Source organism: Anguilla rostrata, chromosome 8, assembly GCF_018555375.3.
Source record: "Anguilla rostrata isolate EN2019 chromosome 8, ASM1855537v3, whole genome shotgun sequence".
Lineage (NCBI taxonomy): Eukaryota > Metazoa > Chordata > Actinopteri > Anguilliformes > Anguillidae > Anguilla > Anguilla rostrata.
This window is the reverse complement of record NC_057940.1, coordinates 43,689,038-43,710,679: the sequence shown is the minus strand read 5'-3', so window position 1 is coordinate 43,710,679 and position 21,642 is coordinate 43,689,038. Positions and strand designations below refer to the sequence as shown.

The 21,642-nt window shown below is 39.6% G+C and overlaps 2 long non-coding RNA genes across 2 annotated transcripts in view; one reads left to right on the top strand and one right to left on the bottom strand.

Moving 5' to 3' along the window:
* Positions 1-21,642, top strand: part of LOC135261793 (uncharacterized) — a 499,003-nt gene that overhangs the window by 116,233 nt on the left and 361,128 nt on the right. The gene's annotated exons all lie outside the window — the stretch shown is intronic.
* Positions 17,322-18,617, bottom strand: LOC135260372 (uncharacterized). The gene is made up of 3 exons (XR_010331557.1): positions 18,547-18,617; positions 18,015-18,387; positions 17,322-17,585 (listed from the first exon to the last, which is right to left on the bottom strand). It is a non-coding gene; the product is annotated as an uncharacterized LOC135260372 (long non-coding RNA).

Genomic DNA, 21,642 nt, shown 5'->3' with positions numbered 1-21,642 from the left:
GAGGGAGAGTGAGAGAGAGCATGGCCCCAGTTCTGAGGATGTGGGCTCAGACTCTACTGTGGATCATCTTACAAGCTGCCTGACCTCATGCTTGTGTGGTAGTCCTGCCCCTGTGAACTGGGACCATTCAAGCAGAACTTTACATTTTCAGCATCTGCAATATACAGCTCCAATTTACATTAATGAAGTAGAAGTTATTTTTAAAAAATTAAATAACACAAGACTTCCATAATCAGGTGGAAGACTTCAGTAAACATGTCAAATTTTGCTCTAATTCTGAAATGCGTCCTGTGAAACGTCTTCACAACCTTGAGGATGATTAAACCAATATTTAAAACACTGTAGAAATAAGATGGATTACACCAAGAAAGCCACTGTTAGGAAGCAGCTGGGGGCATACTACGGAAAGGGCCCAGATAGCAGAGGTCAGTTACTGCCTTGTGCCTGATTGGCCCAATTGCTGGACTATATAAGAAGATTCTTCACTTCACTACAATGTCAGTCTGTCAGCTCCAACGACAGGGGAAGTGCATTAACGCAGCGAGAAAGCAGAGATAACAAACCCAAAATAACCCAAGATACCCACGACAAAAGCATGTTAGGGCAATTTTAAAAAGGGGAACTGGCCAATGCAGTGCTCTGGTGTCTGAGCAGATGGGAGACTACAGCATGCCTACGTCAGAAGCTCTGAAAGTGAAGGACTGCTTTAGTTGTCTTTATTTACAGTATCTTAATTGAGTTGTGTAATCTTAGATCAGCTCTCTCACAGGAATGTAAACGTCTAACTACTGAGAAAACATTTTTTTATATAGTTACAGAGGCACTGCTGTTTTTAACCTATGAGGCCCAATGAGGATTTTATAGAGCAAAAGCACTCTTTTCAAGCACCCACTAAAAAGCTTCATTTGCAACATATCTGAGTTTAGGGTATCAAAGAGATTACTAGAACAGGGACTAAATGAAATAATATTTAATTGCATAACTAATTAATTGACCAAAGTTAAATACATATATTTTACTGTATAAATGTAGCTTGCTTTGTTTTGATAAAATCATTCATCTTAGAGAGAAAACAGTGACATTCCTGACCGTATCCCTGGTAACGCTCCTGCTTATTTTCTGAATTCATTCCAATGTTTTTATTTTTAATTATTTTGACATTTCTTGTTTAAAGCTTACTAACAGTGATTTGGTTAGTTCATAATGTTCTTTATTTACATTTTTTAGTGACATTAATATTGATTCTGCACTGACCAGAAAGCCTCAATGGACTGCCAACTCGCAAGATTCCCAACATGCACAAGGTCAAATAGAAACAGATGAACTATTTTCACATTAGAGATTAAGGTTAAATAAAATGGGGGATGGATTTACTTGGTTTTAGTTGTTGTTTGGCCAACTTTAGTGTCAAAATAAATCAGTGTCGTACAACTTAACTGTATCCAAATTGGTATAGGTAGGCGAGTACAACCAGATGAAATGAATTGATTAAGCACAACAGGAAAGCATTACGCTTGTAGAAATGTGGATTTTTAACAACATTAAGATCTTTACAGTATCTGTCTCCAAAGTTGCCCATGGGGATATTAAATATTTATGTAACTATTGTTGTTGCAATGTTTTGTTTCAATATTTGAATTCATATACAGTGACTCTTCTTTTCTTGATTTGTTTCTGTACTGCACAATTTTAGATATGTAATCAAACAGTTCACATGTTGTTAAAGTGTAGATTGTCAGCTTTCATTAAAGGATGTTTTTATACATCTTGGTTTCACCATGTAGGAATTACACCACTTTTTATAAACAGTGCCCCGATTTCAGGGAATCATAATGTTTGGGACAAATGGCATCACGGGTGTTTCTGATTAGACAGGTGTGTTAAATTGCTTCCTTAGTGCAGGTATAATAGAGCTTTAAGTATCTAGAATCCATAGTTTTGACAATAAAAGTCAAGGAAGCATTATGAGTCTGAAAAATAAGAATAAAAAAAAAACAGTCAGAGAAATGGGCCAAACCTTAGGCTAACCAAAATCTATTGTTTGGAACTTCATTAGGAAGAAGAGCACTGGTGAGCTCAGAAATCACAAAGAGCCTGAACAGATAAGGTGCTTCTGTACAGTTCTGAATTCATTCTGCTGCTGTTATCAGTAGTTACATCATCAATGAAGACAAGTAAGCCAGTGGCGGGGGGTGTTATGCTTTGGATCTTGGGCAGATCCTTTTGTCCTCCATACTTTGCTCTGGCCTTTATTCTGGTGTTAGTGAATCTTGGTCTCATCTGTTCTCAATACCTTTTTCCAGAATTCTGCAGGGTCTTTTAGGTGCTACGGCTAATTTTTTGTGTTTTTGCGGCAAAATAGTTGTTTGCATCTTGTAGGGTAGCTTCTGTAGTTTTTTCATGAAGTCTTCTGCGGACAGTAGTCACAAACACATCCACACTTGCTTGCTGAAGAGTGTTTCTGGTCTGTTGGACAGGTGTTTGGGGGTTTTTCTTCATTATGGGGAGAATTCTTTGGTCATCAACTGTAGGGGTCTTCCTTAGCCTATCAGACCCTTTGCAATTACTCTGCTCACCAGTGCTTTCTTTCTTCTAAATTATGTTTTGAATAGTTGATTTTGGTAAGCCTAAGGTTTGGTGTATGTTTATTCTTATTTCTCAACCTCATAATGGCTTGCTTGACTTTCATTGGCACAACTCTGGTCCTCATGCTGACAAATGCCAATAATAAAAATAATCAAACGCCTAGAATCAAGACTGGAAGCTGAAAGCTCTTTATACCTGCACTATGGAAGCAACTGAACACACCTAACTAATCAGAAACACCTGTGAAGCCATTTGTCTCAAACATTGTAGTGCTCGGAAATGGGGGGACTATGTATAAAAAGCACTGCAATTTCTACAAATGTATTAAAAAATGCCCTTCAATAAAACTGAGAGTGTTCACTTTAACCGAATGTGAATTTGTTTGATTACAAGTCGAAAATTGTGGAGTAAAAAGCTAAATAATTTTTTTAAATGCCTTTGTAGAGTTTACTGTATGTGTCCCAATTGTTTTACTGCTATCTAAGTGAGCTACCCAGCTTTAGGTCCCCTCAGAACAGTGCACATAGGCAGCAGTATATGATTAATAATGAATTTAGTTCATCAATCTATCCAACTTTACGGGGTATTTAATCCATTTTATAATAAGGCTGTAACATAACAAAATGTAGAAAAAGTGAAGGGGTCTGAATACTTTCCTAAAGCACTGTATGTGAATTTGAATCCAATGTACATTTACTGATAGCTAGCTACCTATATTTTAAGGCATTAAATCTGTGAAGCTATATGCCATCAGATTAGTAATAAGGTGAACATGTAAGTGAAAAATCACAAATAGTGAGATGTTCTATCAGAAACAATTTATAGTTTAATCACAAATGTCAAATACATTGAGATATTTCAGTCATTTACATGATAGGCTACATGATAGATGATGAAAAATACTCAAGTCAATTATATGTGATTACATTAATTATGATTAGCAGAGGTTAGCTGATTCATTAACTTTTTGTCTCACCAGCCACTGTAGCTGGTAGAATGCCCAATTTTATCAGCCACCTGAACTTTTTTATGAATTTAAACATCACAACAAAAAAAGATTATGATTGTACTTCACAGAAAATGCATACACATTTTTATTAGTTCTGATAAAACAGTATTTATTATATATATATATAAACATGATGCACAAGTCCTGCGATGGAGATCAGTTTCTGTGCACCTATCCACTCTATTCACCTCCTGGATGGTGTGTCATTTGGGATGGAGGATATCCCTGCTTGGCTGCACCTATGTGCCTCATGACCACATTCAGGTAGCTGGTCCAAACTCCAGTTCAGGCCAGGTACATCCAGCGTCTTTCCAAAGGCAGGTATGTGGTAGAGAGGGCGAAAGGGATGATGAAGACCCGGTGGTGCAGCATCTTTCTGAAGACCCTTTGTAAAAGAGGACAAGTGATTTGTATATATAAACAGTGGGTGTCTTGCTAACAGTTAATAAGTTATAATAATAGTTCAAAAGTAAATGCGCATATCTTTACTTAGTTTCACAAAATTCCTGCACCTTTTACCTGTATTTGTCTTTCTAAATTTGGGACGTTTCTGGGCGTGGGACTCTTTTCTGTGTGGGGAGGGGTGGGCGTGGCTACAGAGCTGTGGTTTGGGATCAGATTCCAGAAGTACTTGTTGCTTGTTAGCTGCTGCAATGATGGATGCTAAGAAGCTAAGATGCAGCAAAGCAAAAAGAAAGTTGGGCTTGTTCAATAGCTAGTCAACCTAGGAATTGCTTTTCTGCAGTGATGTCAGCTGAAGCTCACTGTTTTCTTTTGGAGCTGTATGTAACTTAGTTTTAGTTAGCTGGTTATGTTAAGCAGCTAGATGCCCGAGGTTGGGGAGCTTTTGTATTGAATTAGTGAACTCCATATGTTAACTGCTATTACTGTTCAAAGTTGCAACTCAGCTAGCTTGGTAATTCACCAGCATTTATTTCAATCAGGAACTGAGTTGTATGCTATCTAGCTATGTGTAGCCAACTTCACTAACTAAGCTAGCAAAATCTCTCTTCCTCATCAGGGTTCACTGATCATAAAAACAGCATATATTTAAATATTTCAAAAACTTATTTCTAACTCTATACCTCTGGAGTATAATACTGTAATAATGTTACACAACATTTTACTTGGTTGCGACTTTGTCCAAAGCGAAGCACAATAATTGCATACCAAAGGACGTTGGAACAACTACAGAACAGAGGTCAGATAAGGTAGCTTTAATTCACATTAATGTATTACAGTTATCCATTACAGATTACAGATTACAATGCGGTGATCAGCTTTTTGGTACAGTTTCTTTAAAATCCACCAGGAGCCTCATGAGAATGATGCACTTTTCAAAAAATCAGCTTCCACAAGTTTCTCTAAAAGAACCAGATGGATCCTAAGAGATTTTTAATGCATTCATTACAGTTAAAACAAGTGAAATGACACCTAATTGTTTTCATAATTGTACTAAATGGGGATAGGCATTCTCAATTCTTCTACATGTCAGATTATGACTGTGGTGTTTCACTGTCACGTTTACTGCACTAATACATTGGCTACTGTAAGGCTGGCTGCCTAGTCAGAGTATAAGTATGACTCTGCTCTACTAGCCATTATTGTTTGTGGTCCTTACATTTCCGTTTAGCCCAGTGGTCGTGCTAGCCCATCTTAATGCTGCGTCTCTGGAACAGAGGATATTTAAAAATGCATGTTTTTCACTAGTTTACTTGCAAACTGACAGAAATAACTATTTTTTTCATAATGGTGGTACCTTATGGTGGTGCAAAAAAATATGCAAATATGTTTTTCATTTGTTAATCAATATTACAGCAAGACTAAGTGCACAACAAGGAGAGTATAGCCGTCACATACACCCAAACCAACAATGCAACTCCTTCTGCAAGGCACATAATAATTAATTTACTAGCCCAAATTAACAGGAAATGAAAATTAAAACCAGACCGCTGAAATGTACACAAGGGAACGTCAAGGGAAGAACAAGACCAGCAAACTTGAACCTATACCATCAAGCATCCTACAATGTAGCATGCCCTCGCACAGGGAGAAAATCAACAGTTATACAACTTTAAAAGACCAACCATTTTTGTAAACAAACATGAAAAATGTAACTATATAATTATAGCTTACCATTGATGGCATGTTGCGAGAGGTAACGATTCACAAACTAACTTGGAATGCACTTTTTATATAAATGACCACCCTACTGCTCTGTGCAGTACCCTTTTTATGTTCCAGAGTTTTAATTGGCCACAATACAAAGATGACATGCACAGAAAACAAATTGAATGCATTATCTTAAAAATGCAAAAAATATATTTTAGGACAGGCCAGTCCCTACCTGTGGCTACACGCCTGGCAAGCTAGCTCGGGGTTTTTCTTATTTTTATTGAAATTATGCACTTCAATGCTTATGCTTTCTCTTTGAATCTCGCAATGCTACCAATGGCTGTGTAAACATTATACTTTAATTTAAAATTCATTAAAACATTTTTTTTTTTTAAACAAAAAAATCTCATCTATTTAAAAACAATTCTGAAAGTACTATTAAATTCCACTCTCCTCTCCCTGTTTCCATTCTGTCCTCCAACCACTCTGCATTCCCTCTCCCTCTTCTTCTCTCCTGCTGCACCCTCTCCTTCCTCTCCTCTCTCTCCCACTAAAGCCCTCTCCTTCCTCTCTTCTCCTGGAGATTGACTCTCTCTTCTTTACTCTCTCCAGGCAAATCCTCAATCTTGCTATGTCCATCTCCATCATCCTTCTCAGGATGTGTACCCACTCTGGCTCTCTCTTCCCCTTGCCAGGGTTGTCTGGCTCAGCCAGCAGGGGAGCCCTGGGTGAGGAAGAACAGACCACTACCACATCCTGGCTGAGTCAATGATGACTGGAGGCCTAATGCTAGGCTTCCAGCTGAGTGCCTCATCTCTCAATAAGTACCACTTCCAGGATGTGGCAGTGGTCTCTGCTCCCTCCTTACTTACCCCTGTTCTAGGGGCCTTAAAGTCCTATTTATAATAATACACTTAGAAACAAATACTTCTGGTGGTTACTTTTCCATGTCGAGAGAATCACTAGCATTTTAACTACATGTTTAACAGAGCCTTCAAATGCAGCATCTCCTGTTAAATAGGTCTTAGACAATCAACTTAACTTTGTATTTCTTTCCCAGCAAAGCATATTCCCTGACAAACTCTCTATCTAAGACAGCAGTAATAATGGTAGTCATTACTTACATGTAATGTTAACAAAATCAAATTAATTGCAGAAAGGTGGTACAATTTAGTTAGCCAACCAGTTCTAAACTACTCAAAACCTTTGAGCAGCGTTTTTCTGCCAGCTGAAGATGGCTTCATTGGCATTGTGCCAGTAAACAAAGTTTTCAGTATCCTCTCTTGTCCTTAAAATTTTGGGCAAATCAGTGTGTACTACTAGTAATACAGCCCCATTGTGTTTCAAGTATGGCTTGTTAGAGCTGTCAATTTCCAAGATAGATTAACTGAACACTTTTGACAGAATTAAAAAAAAAAACCCCGCATGACTATAAATAATGTTGCCTTAGCAAAACTTAGTGCCAAATAGAATAGAATAGTAACTAATGTTAGCTAGCCAGTCAGCTGGAAATGTAACTAACTAGCCAAGCAGCAAGAAAGACAGACAGGCTTGTTGTTCTCAAGGGGGAAAACACTTAAACTAGGCATACTACATTCATCTGTTTCTTGCCAATTCATAAAACTAAGTTGACATTGTGGTTGTGTTTAGCATACCCACCTTATTTTACGTCGCTTTGGATAAAAGCAACTGCCAAATAAATGTAATGTAACATAATGTAAAATAATGTGCTATTGATAGACAGTATGTATGCAGTACAGCATGGCAGTATACAGCTACCTAATGTTAGAAATGTGGTTTAAGTTCACTGTCATAGCTCTCAATTCATACAAACAGTAATCCAAAAAACATTTTGTATTTTCTTAATTCTGTTGTGATTGTATGCACTTCTGATACTGAAGGAAACCAGATTTCATTTTGAAATCATACCTAAGGATGTATACAACACCGGGGTATAAGTTTGGAGTGAACTAAACAAAGCATTAAAATTTTTCAAGCTTTTCCCAAAAGTGGGCCTTAGTGCCAAAACCTTTCCAAATGACACCAAACATCTCCAAATTGGAATATTGTGTATGTCTCCAAATTGGAATATTGTGTATATCTTTTTTCCCAGCCGTATTCCACTTCCCAAAGCTAATTCCATTGAGGGTTGTGCCCTCTGGAACCCCACAAAAAATGTTCCCATTTTACAAATTTACCCATTCTCTCGTTTTGACTAACCACCGTATTTCAGTCAAATTGTGTCCTTTTGGAGAGCGTCTATGTACAAAATGTGTTCATATTGGTTACTTATCACAGAAACTCAATTAATTTAGAAAAACAATCAAACCACTTTGTTTTATCTTGCTGTGCACTCTGACCATACTCAGGTATCAGACTGCTGTAAGTCAAGCTTGTAAGTAATACATAGGCTGCTGTAATTTGCACATGCAAACCTTGGCTGTATGAAATGAGGCAGAGCCTCCTAAAATCCTTTTTATTAGTTATCAGAGCTTACAAACAAATTTCACAGGGAAATGTGAAGTGAGGGAATCCATGTCTTTCATCAACAGCCTCACACGCAGATAAACATACATAGACATACATATATGAGCTAGCAGTACTCTATATAATAACAGTTTATTTGACTGTGCTGACTTCTCACCTTAGGCCTGTCCAGAGTGGAAAAGTATGCCAGGAGTTTCCACCCACTGGTGTAGCTCATAGTGTTAAAGAGGTGCACGAGCCTCCTGATCACAACAGGGTGAGATCCTGCAGGGAGGGAATTTTTTTTTACAAAAATATAAAATAAAGTCATATTTACAATAATGTAGTGCCCTTTATGCAAGCATTTGCTGATAGACAAACAAAGCTCTGATGAACAATTGATAAAGCATGCACTAAGCAATCTCTAGCGCGCAATGCGAAAATGGAATGTGAAAGTTACTCGGTACACAACAGAATAGTTGAGCCATAATTTCAGCTAGAAGTAAGCCATAAGCTACATTAGAAAGCTATGTAAACGAGCTTTAAGAACACCAGACTGTAAGATTACTGTAATGTATTTAGGGTTTAAAAGCAAAAGTCACAATGGGTAGATCATAGAGAGGGTTGAATTTTTCAGGTGTATATATAATAAATACTGTTTTATCAGAACTAATAAAAATGTGTATGCATTTTCTGTGAAGTACAATCATAATCTTTTTTTTGTTGTGATGTTTCAATTCATAAAAAGTTAATGAATCAGCTAACCTCTGCTAATCATAATTAATGTAATCACATATAATTGACTTGAGTATTTTTCATTTTCAGCCCTCCTTTGGGGAAGGGGACTGCCTTGTTATTTCTTTTGTTGTTTTGCTCGTGGTTTTACCAATTGAAACTGGGCTTTTGCATCAAAGAGCAGAGAGTCTATGTTATACAATGGTATATGGGTTACAATAATTTAAGAGAATGTTATTGTTAGATGACAGCATCTGATTTCATAGCCATTGGGTTTTAAGGGTTTAATCGTTCTCATCATAATTACAAGTATTCCAACCAAGATATTCTGTTTTAGTGAATCTTGGGCAAAATATCAGATTTTTTTTATTTTAAGCATTTCTCCAGCAGTAGCAAATGAACTAATTTTTCTTCCAACAAAAAGTAAGGCTTTCATTTAATGCACAAGTGTTGATTGAATCTGTATCAATGGAGTGTAGCACAGTGGGTAAGGAACTGGGCTTGTAACCGAAAGGTCGCAGGTTTGATTCCCGGGTAAGGACACTGCTGTTGTACCCTTGAGCAAGGTACTTAACCGGAATTGCTTCAGTATATATCCAGCTGTATAAATGGATAAAATGTAAAATGCTATGTAAAAAAGTTGTGTAAGTCGCTCTGGATAAGCGCGTCTGCTAAATGCCTGTAATGTAATGTATTTGTCTTTGGCCACTCTACAATATAAATTACCAAAATATTTGTACTACATTAAGCCTGCTAATCAGGGTCCAAATGAATTTTTTTTATTCTTTGGGTTCATTGATCAAAAACTTCATGTGTATGTTCTGTGTTTCAGATATGGTCACCACTGAAAAGGCTGTAGTCACAGTGAATCTGCTGCTCCTGCTGACTGCAGAGTGGTATAGATCAAGTAATTTAGATACTGAGTGGACAATTTGCTCCTAATTCTTTGGTTGGTCATGGCAATGCTGAACCCATGCCAGAGAACACACAATTCTAGGAATTGCATAGCCAATGGCCATTTTGCAAGTGCCACTATGTGCCATTCATGTGCATTCTTCTCACATTGGTACCCAGGTTACTCATGTTATAATCCCAACTCCCAGCGTGTACAAGAGTTTGCTCTTCTGAACCTCCACTGGCCACTGACGAGATGAAACAATAGCAGTCTTTGAACGTCTCATATACTGTTTAGCTAATGAGAATTCATTCTGTGGGATTCAATGTGGGATTCAATGTGAAAAGTGGGACAGGTAAAGGGGCAAGATGGGTGGTGGTGGGGGGTCTGGGGGTCCACACAGCTTTCCATTAGAAGCATAATCTTTCTATTTACAAACTAAACTGACAAATACAAAAAAAGAGCACTGCCACTTTGCCTCCAAAAGGAAGAAATGTCCTTTATGCATTCAAAGAGGTCCCAGCAGTGTTTCTGTCATTCAAGTAGAGTGTATAATTAATAAATCTGTAAGGCATCAGGAACTAGATTAGAGACACCAGGGACCATAGTACAGTATATTCCTGGTGCCAGAGCCACCGACATTGAGGCAAATTTAAAAGTGCTGGATAAAAGTAAACGTAAAAGTAAAAGTAAAAATACTCTAGGATTGTTATCCACGTCAGCACAAACGACATCCGGTTGAGGCAATCAGAGGTCACCAAAAATAATTTTATATTGGTGTGTGTAGTGGCTAAAAAGATGTGTCGGGAAGTAATTTGCTCTTGCCCGCTTCCAGCTCGTAGGAGCGATGAGGTCTCTAGTAGGCCATCTTCGCTAAATATCTGGCTGTCAGAGTGGTGCTCATCTAGTGACATAGGCTTTATTAATAATTGGCCTGATTTCCGGGGAAGGCCTGGCCTACTGAAGAGAGACGGACTCCACCCGAGCTGGAGTGGTTCTCGTGTCCTATCGAACAACATAGCTGCTAGTCTTAGTAAGGCCAGATCCTGACACCCCATCAGGGCACCGGCCAGGCCGCAGGCTTCTAACCGTACGTGTTTGCCTGCTCGTTTCTTTATACCTGTGTCCCAGACATATGGCCCTACGCCTCTGTCTGCAAGGTGCGTTTCAGAGCTAGCCAACAGAAATAGTATTTCAAAAGCCCCTTTAACTAATACTTTTAAACTAGAATCCGATATCTGTTATATTGAGACTGTGTCTGTTCCACGCATCTATGCCAAACGTAAAGCTAACCGTGGTATTGATGTGGATAACATAATTGTCATAAAAACACGGCATGTTGCTACTAATCATAGTGAACCATCCTTAAATTGGACTTTTAAATGTTAGATCACTCGCTCCAAAAGCAGATCTTGTCAACGAATTGATAATAGACCATAATCTCAATGTATTATATCTGACTGAAACTTGGCTAAGACCTGATGAATATGTTACAATTAATGAAGCGTCTCCTGTGGGTTTCATAGGTACTCAGGTGTCACGTCCATCAGGCAGAGGGGGAGGCATTGCAGCTATTTATCAGTCCTTATTGAGTCTAGCGCCTAAGTATGGACACTCCATGGTACAACGATACCACCCGGGCCCTGAAGCAGTCTACTAGAAAAGTAGAGCGAAAATGGCGGTCAACAAAGCTAGAAATATTTCATCTTGCATGGAAAAACAGCTTTCTTCAGTATAAGCAAGCTCTTGCTTCTGCTAGATCTGCCTTTTTCTCAAAACTAATTGAACAAAACAGACATAACCCAAAATTTCTATTTAGTACTATGGATAAATTAACTAAAAAACAATCATCAGAGTTTTAGCAGCATTGACTTCATGAACTTTTTCGAACAGAAAATTGAGGCTATTAGAGACCAGATTTCCGAACTGTCTCCATCATGCACTATTCCTGTTCATGTTAATAAACAGCCCCGCACCTGGTTACAACAGGAAGATTTACAGACAGTGGTACTAAACTGTTTTACACCCATTAGCATGGTCGAGTTATCCGAATTAGTTATGTCCTCAAAACCGACGACCTGTCTACTCAATCCTATTCCTTCAAATTGGATTAAAGAACTATTTCCGGTACTAGGCCAGCATATACTATAAATCATTAACACAGGATATGTAAATCACTAAAAGTGGCAGTTATTAAGCCATTATTGAAGAAACCAAACCTAGAACCTGATAAATTGGAAAATTATAGACCTATTTCAAACCTTCCATTTCTATCAAAATTATTGGAGAAAACTGTTGCTAAGCAACTAAGTGCATACCTTAGCTCTAACGGTATCCTTGAAGTATTCCAATCAGGGTTTAGACCCCACCACAGAACAGAAACCGCATTTATCAAGGTTACAAATGATTTACTACTGTCAGCCGACCGTAACTCTCTGTCGGTTCTTGTACTCCTCGACCTGAGTGCAGCTTTTGACACAATTGATCATGGAATTCTACTGGACAGACTCCAGGCCTGTGTTGCACTTCATGGACAGGCACTCGCATGGTTTGGATCATACCTATGTGACAGGAAACAGTTTGTCAAATTAAAAGAAGAAGAGTCCAGCTCCTCAATAATGAAATACGGTATTCCACAAGGATCAGTACTAGGACCAGTACTCTTCTCGCTATATATGCTACCACTTGGCAATATTATCCGGGCACATGGCGTAGAGTTCCACTGTTATGCGGACGATACTCAGATTTATATTTCAATGAAACCTGGCGAAGCACTGCCGCTTTCACGGTTAGAAGCCTGTATTGTAGATATCAAGGTTTGGATGCTTTCAAATTTTCTGCTCCCATCTGAATTTAGGAATTGTCTACTCTCACCTTAAACCGTGATGGTTGTTTGGCTGAACCTAATATGGTCGTTAAAGACCTTGGTGTCACCATTGATGCTGATCTATCTTTTGACACCCATATAAAAAACATATCCAGAATTGCCTTCTTTCAGCTACGCAACATAGCTAAAATGAAACATTTCCTGTCAGTTGGGGATGCTGAAAAATTGATCCATGCGATTGTTACGTCTAGGTTAGATTACTGTAACGCCCTGCTTTCTGGCTGCCCTAATAACTTGTTAAAGAGTCTCAAGCTTGTGCAGAATGCAGCTGCTCGTATCTTGACCAGAACTAAGAAGTATGAGCACATTACACCAGTACTAGCGTCGCTTCACCCATTAAGCATAGGATAGATTTCAAGATTTTGCTCCTGACTTTTAAAGCTCTGCATGGACGTGCACCTGTGTACATATCTAACCTTCTCCTACCTTAAAAGCCCACAAGGTCACTCCGATCCCAAGACGCAGGCTACTTGGTAGTCCCAAGAATTTCCAAAAACCTAAAAGGTGGTAGGGCTTTCTCCTACAGGGCCCCACTACTGTGGAACCAGCTTCCAAAATTTATAAAGGAGTCAGACTCAGTCTCAATATTTAAATCTATATTAAAAACGCACCTCTATGCTCAGGCTTATAATCAGTTGTAGTCTGGAGACAGGGTGCGAGAAGCCTGTAGTCATAGAGCTTTGTAGGTGGCAATCCTTTCCTTACTGTCACATGTCATCAGCTGTGACCCGACTTTATATGGGCTGGCTCTTGATATGCGGGTATGGTTGTATCCCCCTCATGACAGCATGGACTCTCCATCCCTGTCCTAGTAGCTATGCAGCCATATACTACTCCTGGCGGGGTCCCCCCAATACATACTACTGCCACTTTACCCACTGTCTGCTATATTGCAAATTCCCTAATTGCCGTTTCTACCCTCTTCCCCACTCTTCCGGGCCGGCGGGGCTCTTGCCCCAACCCTCGAGAGTGCTTTGAGAGTCGTCTGGTCTCCCCCACATCTGCGGTCCAGCCCCTCTTTCGTCATTGCCTCCACCCTGCCCACATCTGTCGCCACCTGCTGTTCCCCATCACCGCCACCCGGCCCCACCCATCATCTGAGCCACATCATAAACCTTATAAAACTGACTGACATGTTGGTCACCAGTCGGCACCCTGAGCCGACCAGAGGAGGATGGGTTTCCCCCTGGAGCCTGGTTCCTTCCAAGGTTTCTTCCCATCTGCCACAGGGAGATTTTCCTTGCCACTGTTGCCTTAGGCTTGCTCTTGTGGGGGTTTAGGCCAGGGTTGTCTGTAAAGCGTATTGTGACAACTGCTGTAAAATACGCTATACAAATAAAATTTCATTGATTGATTGATTGATTTGAACTATGGCATTTTCAGCAACCTCCTCTATTCTGGTAAATAAGGTTGATTCCAAATTAAATATGATAAATGCAGTAGGTGCAATGAGCATGAAGCCTAGCACTAAGCCATTTATCTGGGGAAAAAAGAAAAGTTAAACTGAATGGAGGCCTGTCATGAAAAAAATGTTTAGTCTGCAACATAGAACCTTTGAATAATTCCTCCAGTGGAAAAAGAAATTGATTGATTCTTTAAACAGGAAAGCATGGGACATGTCTGGAAAGACGATGTCATAACTGTGATGGTTTTTGAGAATGGCACCCTAATGCGTTAGTGAGAGTCCCTTCAGTCATTCTTAGTTAGCCTAACTATTCCTGTGAGTGATTTCAACAGCAGGGCAAGGATCTGTGCCCTGTCAAAGTGCCACGTTTCCCCTTCAAGCAAGAAGGCAAAGTTCAGGTCAAGTTTACTGAAAGTTTAGAATGTCGCTGTCCGTCAAAAGCCTCCTCTTTTACCTTTTATTAAAGGTTGATTGAAACTTGGTTTCCTTTCACCACATTTCATGGCTGCTGCATGCAGTGATGTCACTGAAAGAATCCAAAACATGAAATGCCAGGAGACCCCCATTTTGAACATTTGTTGTGATTGACACTATGGTTGTATTTTCAAATAAAATAAGACTTTTAGAAAGGTAGAAATTGGGAGCAAAATTATGTTTAATCTAAGAGTATGTTTTAATTCTGGTTTCTTATATTTCTAACAACATATTGTACTTTCTGACCTCATGAAGACCCAAGGTATGTTTAAAAGCGCTAAGCTCTGATGCAGCTGTCAGAGCCTGCAACACACTGTAAATTGATATGCATTCCACACAAATTGTCCAAGATTAAGGAAAATCGCTTTTACTTTAACGAATGCAACACATTAGAAAAACAAACAATAGTTAGGCAAATTGAACAAAATAATGCAATTATGTTGAATATTTTTAATAGTAATATTAAGATCAGCCATAGAACACATATTTTCTCTGTTTCCTTCTCTCCTTTCTTTGTTAAAATCTGTAAAGCATGGTGTGAGAGTTGTGGGTTCCAGCAAATACAGAAACTGTCACTGCTTTCCCTGAACAATGGCCTATTGAAAGCAGACACTTGTTTTGCCCTCTCCTCATTTTATCCTGGTACATTTAGTTATCAGGGCCATTCTTAAAACAAGTGACCAGGGCTAGGTACCCCTTATCACTGCAGTCAGTGAGAGGAATTATCCCTGAGAGGAGTGTTTACAGAACCTCAGATGACGAACCCCTACCCCCTTCCTTGTGGAGTGTTTCCCACGAAAATCAAGGCAGATACATGGTGGTGGTCTGGCAGTAAACCACCTGAGCATCTGTCACATTTTCAATCAAGATGTCATGTTACTGCCGCTTTCTGCCCCAAAGCAGGTTTTATACACAAGCTGAACGGGCTCCCTAACTGTCATTTGTCTGTGATTTACTCCCTGAAAGACAGAAAAGCAACTTGAATAGCAGCTTACCATGAGGTCATTCAAGATAAACGAGTGGGAGGCGATGACCAATGCAGTGAATTGTGGTTAAAAAAAATCTGATAAGGTATGCAACAAGGATGTTCTTGTTTTCTTTCCTTGTATTCCTTCAGCCTTTTCTTGAACTTTTTTTTATCACAAAGGACTTTGTGGCTATCGTTGACCTGAGCAGAGTTTCATTGACTCTGTCATAATGGTAAGCCTTTAATGGTCTATTATTTCTCAGGAAATCCAAGAATGTTTAATGATTTATTTCCCATGTCAGGTGCTTTGCATATTTGACCTCCTCAACAGAGCATGACCGATATAGTGTAAGATTTTAAGCTATGGCTGCCAGTTGGATTCATTTTCTTGTCCTTACTGTGAGGAATTTGAGAGTAATTAAGTAGTAAAAAAAAATTGAATGCATACTGGAAAATGGTTTTACAAGAGGTTTACAACTCCTCAATATATGTATGAACTGGCAGTATAATCATCTGAGAGTGTTTAATTTGTTAATAATGCGAGTTTAAATTTTAAGAATGCAACAGAGTGGAACAGTATTGGAGTTTAGGCCTCCATTTTGGTGACAACGTAAGTGTAATAGCCACATTTGTCTTGCGCAAGCTAAATATTTGTTGCCTACCCCAGGTTTGGGAGTTTCGTGGTCTGCAATAAAACCATATGCATCAACATGGGTTGGGTGGCACAATAGGGGGAGTGTCAATAAAAACATTTGGCACTGTACAATTTGGTGTTGAATAATGCATGTGTGTTTAAACCAACCTAGACCAGGTTTTAACTCAAATTAATGAACATATATGAATACATGGTGCAAGAAATATTTATTGCAGCTTGCTTTCACGCTGTAAACAATCTGCTGGTAAACTGTTCCTCTTGATTGCAATTCACTAATTTTTGGTTTGAAAAATTGTCATGTCTTTCATTTTCAGTATGACCATGCATTGTTTTTCAAGGCAATCAGAAAAAGTTTGCAGCAAAATTACCGCCGGATTCAAGACACGTGCGGACCAGCCACTTTTGTTCTTACTCACGTGCGCATGTGGGTGAATCTGCATCATTCTTAATTTATAGGCGCGTGCCCACAATTTTCTATTTGCATAACGCAACACCCCGATTTCTCCATATAAGGACGGTCCTGTTGCAGGCTCAAAGCATGGCTGAGAGATAGAAAGGTGAATCATGTCCCCTAAAGGTAAAAAAAGAACATTTTTACTAATGTAGAGATAGAAGTGATTGTTTCAGAAGTTGAGCCCAGAAAAAGGCGTTCCACTGTAGTAACTGGTGCGAGGAAAAATGAGGCTTGGGCTGCAATAACTGAGGCAGTGAATGCCATGTCTGCTGAGGGATGCAGTTTGGCTGAAGTAAAAAAAAAAAGGGGTTCAATATAAAAGTTGATGCCAAAAAGAGAATCTCAGAACAAAAGCTGAAACAAACTGGTGGAGAACAAGGGCTGCCTGACCTCACACCCAAGGGTGAGAGGATCAGGGCTATTATTGGTGACACAGCTTTGAGTGGAATTAGTTCAAGGAATGAGGGTGAGAGTGATGACACAGCCAACCAGCAAGGACTTACACAGAGCGGTAATGTATTTTATTTCTGAATTATTAAGCCCCAACTTATTTTAGGCTGAGCTTCTAGTTAAATGCTGAAATGAAAATTAAACAACGCAAAATTAATTGACATTCTTTTTATTAATTGTAGATGAAGATGCCAACAAGGATAACACATAATCGACCTCTCAAACGAATACTGCATCTACATCAACCTGTTAAACAAATACTGCATCTACATCAACCTCTCAAACAAATCTTGCATCTACACCATCAACCTCTCAAACAAATCCAGCAGTCATGCCGTCGACCTCTCAAACAAATACATCCACAGAATCGACCTCCCAGACTGGCAGGCCAGCAGAATCCCGCAGGCCACCCGCCCGGGTCCTGACCAACGACATTCTCCAGAACCAGGTGGCTATCCTCGAGGTGATGAGGGACATGGTGGAAGGCCTAAGGGAAATTAATGAGACGTTAAGACAAATAATGCTCGTCTTAAACCGTTCTGTTTGATGATGGCATATCTAGATGATTGCATATATCAATAAAATATTTATCTGGACTTTACAAAGTGCTGTATTAATTAATTACATTTGATGTAGCCTAGAAAAATATCCCCACGTGGATATGGTTTAGCTGAACGTGGCATAGGCATATACAAATGTAACAGACGTACAGCACAGTATCCACTGTACATGGTATTTGCAGTGTTAAAAAAAAGGTGTTTAGTCGTTTAGTCTCTGCCAAGTAGAACCAGTAAAAGGTGAAACATGTCAGGCCTAACATCGAAAAGTCAGTTATTTCCATTGTTCTAAAACGGTAGAGAAAAGGAGTAAATTTTAGATAGTAGTAGGATACTGTTAATTAGGCCTGTTGACCAACCATTAGATTCGTTGAATTAACTGCTGGCGAGCCTGGAGCGCAGCCCTACCAGGAGGTCCCGCATTCAGCTGTGCGTCACATGGCATGTAATCCAGCAGCGGTTCTGGTCCAGGTGGCAAAGGAATGCCACAAGCCACTGCAATATTATGTAGGACACAGCAGGCCAAAATGATCCTGCACACCTTCTCAGGGGTATACAGAAGCTTGCCCCTGGCTGCGTCCAAACACATCCAACGGCCTTTGAGCAGACCGTTGGTGTGTTCTGTCACAGAGCGCGTGTGGGCATGAATGTCATTGTAGCATTCCTCCTGAGGGGTTTCTGGATTGGCAAGTGGGGTCATCAGCCAGGTTTTCAGACCATATCCTCGGTCACCTAAGATGGAGAAGATTTTAGCAACAATTGAATAGAATAGTGTAAAAACTGATTAAATGATTAGAAGATGCTCGCTAACAAGCCATCCGCTTTTTACGGCTCCTGCCTGTAAGTGCATTCCCACTGTGCTGTTGTGCATGATAAATTAATTGTGGGTACCTCCTGGTCAGCGGGCAACAACTCTCCGTAAGGAGCGGGCAGCAATATCCTCTAGCAAAGCTAAATATGCCATTGTCACATTTGCTTGGAGATTAATGTGAACCCTTCATATAGCGTGTATGTTAATAAGCTGATCAATTGCAAGTGCAATGGCGCTAATTGATTTGTGGGTGCCACTCATGATTAATAGGCCTAGGCATATGAAGAAAAAAATCAATTCCAATATGGAAATTAAGGAGTACCCTATTGTTGGCTATGAGTGGGAGCAAGACAAATTTTTACTATTAAATATGATGTAATTATTATTATTCTTAAACAGTTAATTATTAGTATTCCAAGTAATACTTATGATAAGAGTATTAATTAATTTTCTTATTAAGTACAATATTAGGTGGTAATTATTTATTATTAGTAAATATTATTTACAATTTCAAATATTGAATATTTACCCATTTCTACTATTTGTCGAAGTTGAATTCACAATTTAAAAATAATTTTTGAAGACTTGGGGCCTTCATGATTTTTGCGTATGTGTGGTCTGAGGCAGCTCTAAATTTGTTTGCACAATAAGAACAAATTCAAGTAAGAACATATTGATGAATCCCACAATTGTGCCTAAAACGTGCGTACGCAGGGTTTAAGCACAGATTTGTGCATACGCAGCCTTAGTGAATGAGGCCCATTGTGTTTTAAATTTGTCTGTCAATTTTGACTGTTCCAGCCAACTGTCAAGACTATTATCTTTAAAACAAGCCATTATACATTGTGTCCTTTGTATATGCCGTGGTATAGGTTTGCGTATAAGTCTGTTCAGCTGGTATAGCTAACTTAGCAACCAGTTAGGACAGCTTAATTCATTAGGTAACAACTTCAGTTCTGTTTTTTACTTCATAGTCTCTTATACGCTACATGGCCAAAAGTATGTGGACGCCTGACATCCAACATGGAGTTAGACCACCCTTTGCTGCTGTAACTACCTCCACTCTTCTGGGAAGGCTTTATGCATTGGTGCAGGGATTTGCTTCCATTTAGTCAGAAGAGCATTTGTGAGGTTGAGCACTGGTTGGGCGACAAGGCCTGGGTCACAGTTTGCTTTCCAATTGATCCCAAAGGTTTTGGATGGAGTTGAGGTCAGGGCAATGTGCAGGCGAGTCAAGTTCTTCCACACTGTTCTCAACAAAACAATTTCTATATGTACCTTGCTGTATACCTGGGGGCATTGTCATGCTGAAACAGTGAAGGGCCTGACACAGAATCGTCTAGAATGTGATTGCATGCTGTAGCATTTTTTGAGCAAGTTTGCCTTCACTGGAACTAAGGGGCCTAGACCAGATGATTAAAAATAGCCCCGGAGCAAAGGGTTAGAGTTAGATATTTTTGGTCATATAGTGTATGAAGTGAGGGTGTTTTTTTTAGTTGTGTCTAGGTTTTGGAGGCATTCCTCTTTGCACCAACTTGTGGACAAGCTTGATAAGCCTGAAGCCTTTTTTGAAGGGGATAGCCTACATCTTGTCGAAGTGATGGTGAATCTAGAATTTTTCTAGTAGTCATTGTTCCACATGAGTAAAGTGTTCTGTATGCAGTGCAGAAGGCTGTACAGCAGCTAAACAAATAAGTAATTTATGCATAACATGGGGAAGATTGTTGTCGATTATTGTTTGGATAAAGGTGAGGAATGGTTGGCGGGTATATCAGCATGGTGAACAGTTCAGTAGTTTGTTGGCTTTCATGGTCGGGGTTGTTGGGGTCTGTAATGATGCTGTTGGCTCTTCTGAGGGCACATGCGATTTAAATGGCTTCTGTATAAACGGTTAAATAATATCTCTTTTTTCTCAGCAGTCCCATGGTTGCTTAGTTGGCTTTTGTGCTCTCAGTCACCAAATCCTCAGCCATCAGTGAGCCAGGGACTTCCTCCACACCAGCCCTGTCATGCGGGTCTTCCTGTGAAGAGGTCACACGGGCAGGGTGCTGGCTAGAGGATTGTCAAACAGTGCTCTGGTGCTTTGGGGGCCGTACGGTGTCCCCAGCTCCATCTGTGTGTGCTGTACCAGTTATTGTTCCTCCTGGTGCCTTGCCTGGTGCTGCTCTCTGTGCTTCCGGTCCTGCTGCTGCTGCTCCTGCTGCTGTGGGCCCAGCTGATGGATTTAGTTACCTCCCAGTCCCTATCTGTGACCCTATCACAGTGGATTGCTCGCAGAAAGCAACAGCAAACAAGTATTGCACCGCTAATGGTGAGCATAATCAGACACTGTGGAAATGTTCCCAGTGTAAAGAACCTCTATGCCTGATTCTGGACCGGAACTGCTTTCAATCATGGCTCACAGACTGGGCAAAGAGGCTGTATCAACTGCACCCCTGATCCCTTGCCTTTTTTAAACATTAGGTCATTTCTTCTAGTCTTTTGGGACCCTGTTATTTTGTTTGATTTTGACTTCTTTTCTTAGTACAGTAACTTGAGCACTTACAAAGGGAAAGGATCTTTTTATTTGTTACAGCAGGGGTGCTTCTATTTTATCTCAGGATAGTGGGGGACATTTGATTTCATATCTACTGCAGTTTTATTCGTCCACCTTCGCGCACTTGTATAAAGTTTTGCCTCCTAAAACCAAACCCTCCACTGTAAGAGGTGGAAACAGAATAAAGGACATGTCAAGCAGTAATGTGTAGGGAACTTTGATACCATACCATTTTTTTTATTTGAAGACCTGTTTCCTTATACCTGAACTCATTGCTGGGTAATGGGGCTGTATTGTACTGTAACATCAGTTTGGAGAGATTTTTGGGGACTTTGGGTAGGAAGCTGTGTGACATGAAACACATCAAAAACATTAAAATTTTGTTATTGCCAATACTAACAAAATATCTCATTTATTGCAAAAACGAAATAAAAAAATCATATCGAGGCTTTTCCAGAACAATTTGACACAGTCCAGTACAGTTTGGTAACCAAAAGGCCTCGCCTAAAATAACCATTGTAGAATTTGAATGGTTTTACATATTGATACTAAATCTTAACCACAGCTAGTCAGTATATAGAGGAATCACAAATTAGTTATTTCCTGCATTTAGGAGCTCATCAGGGAAAAATTATAAAAC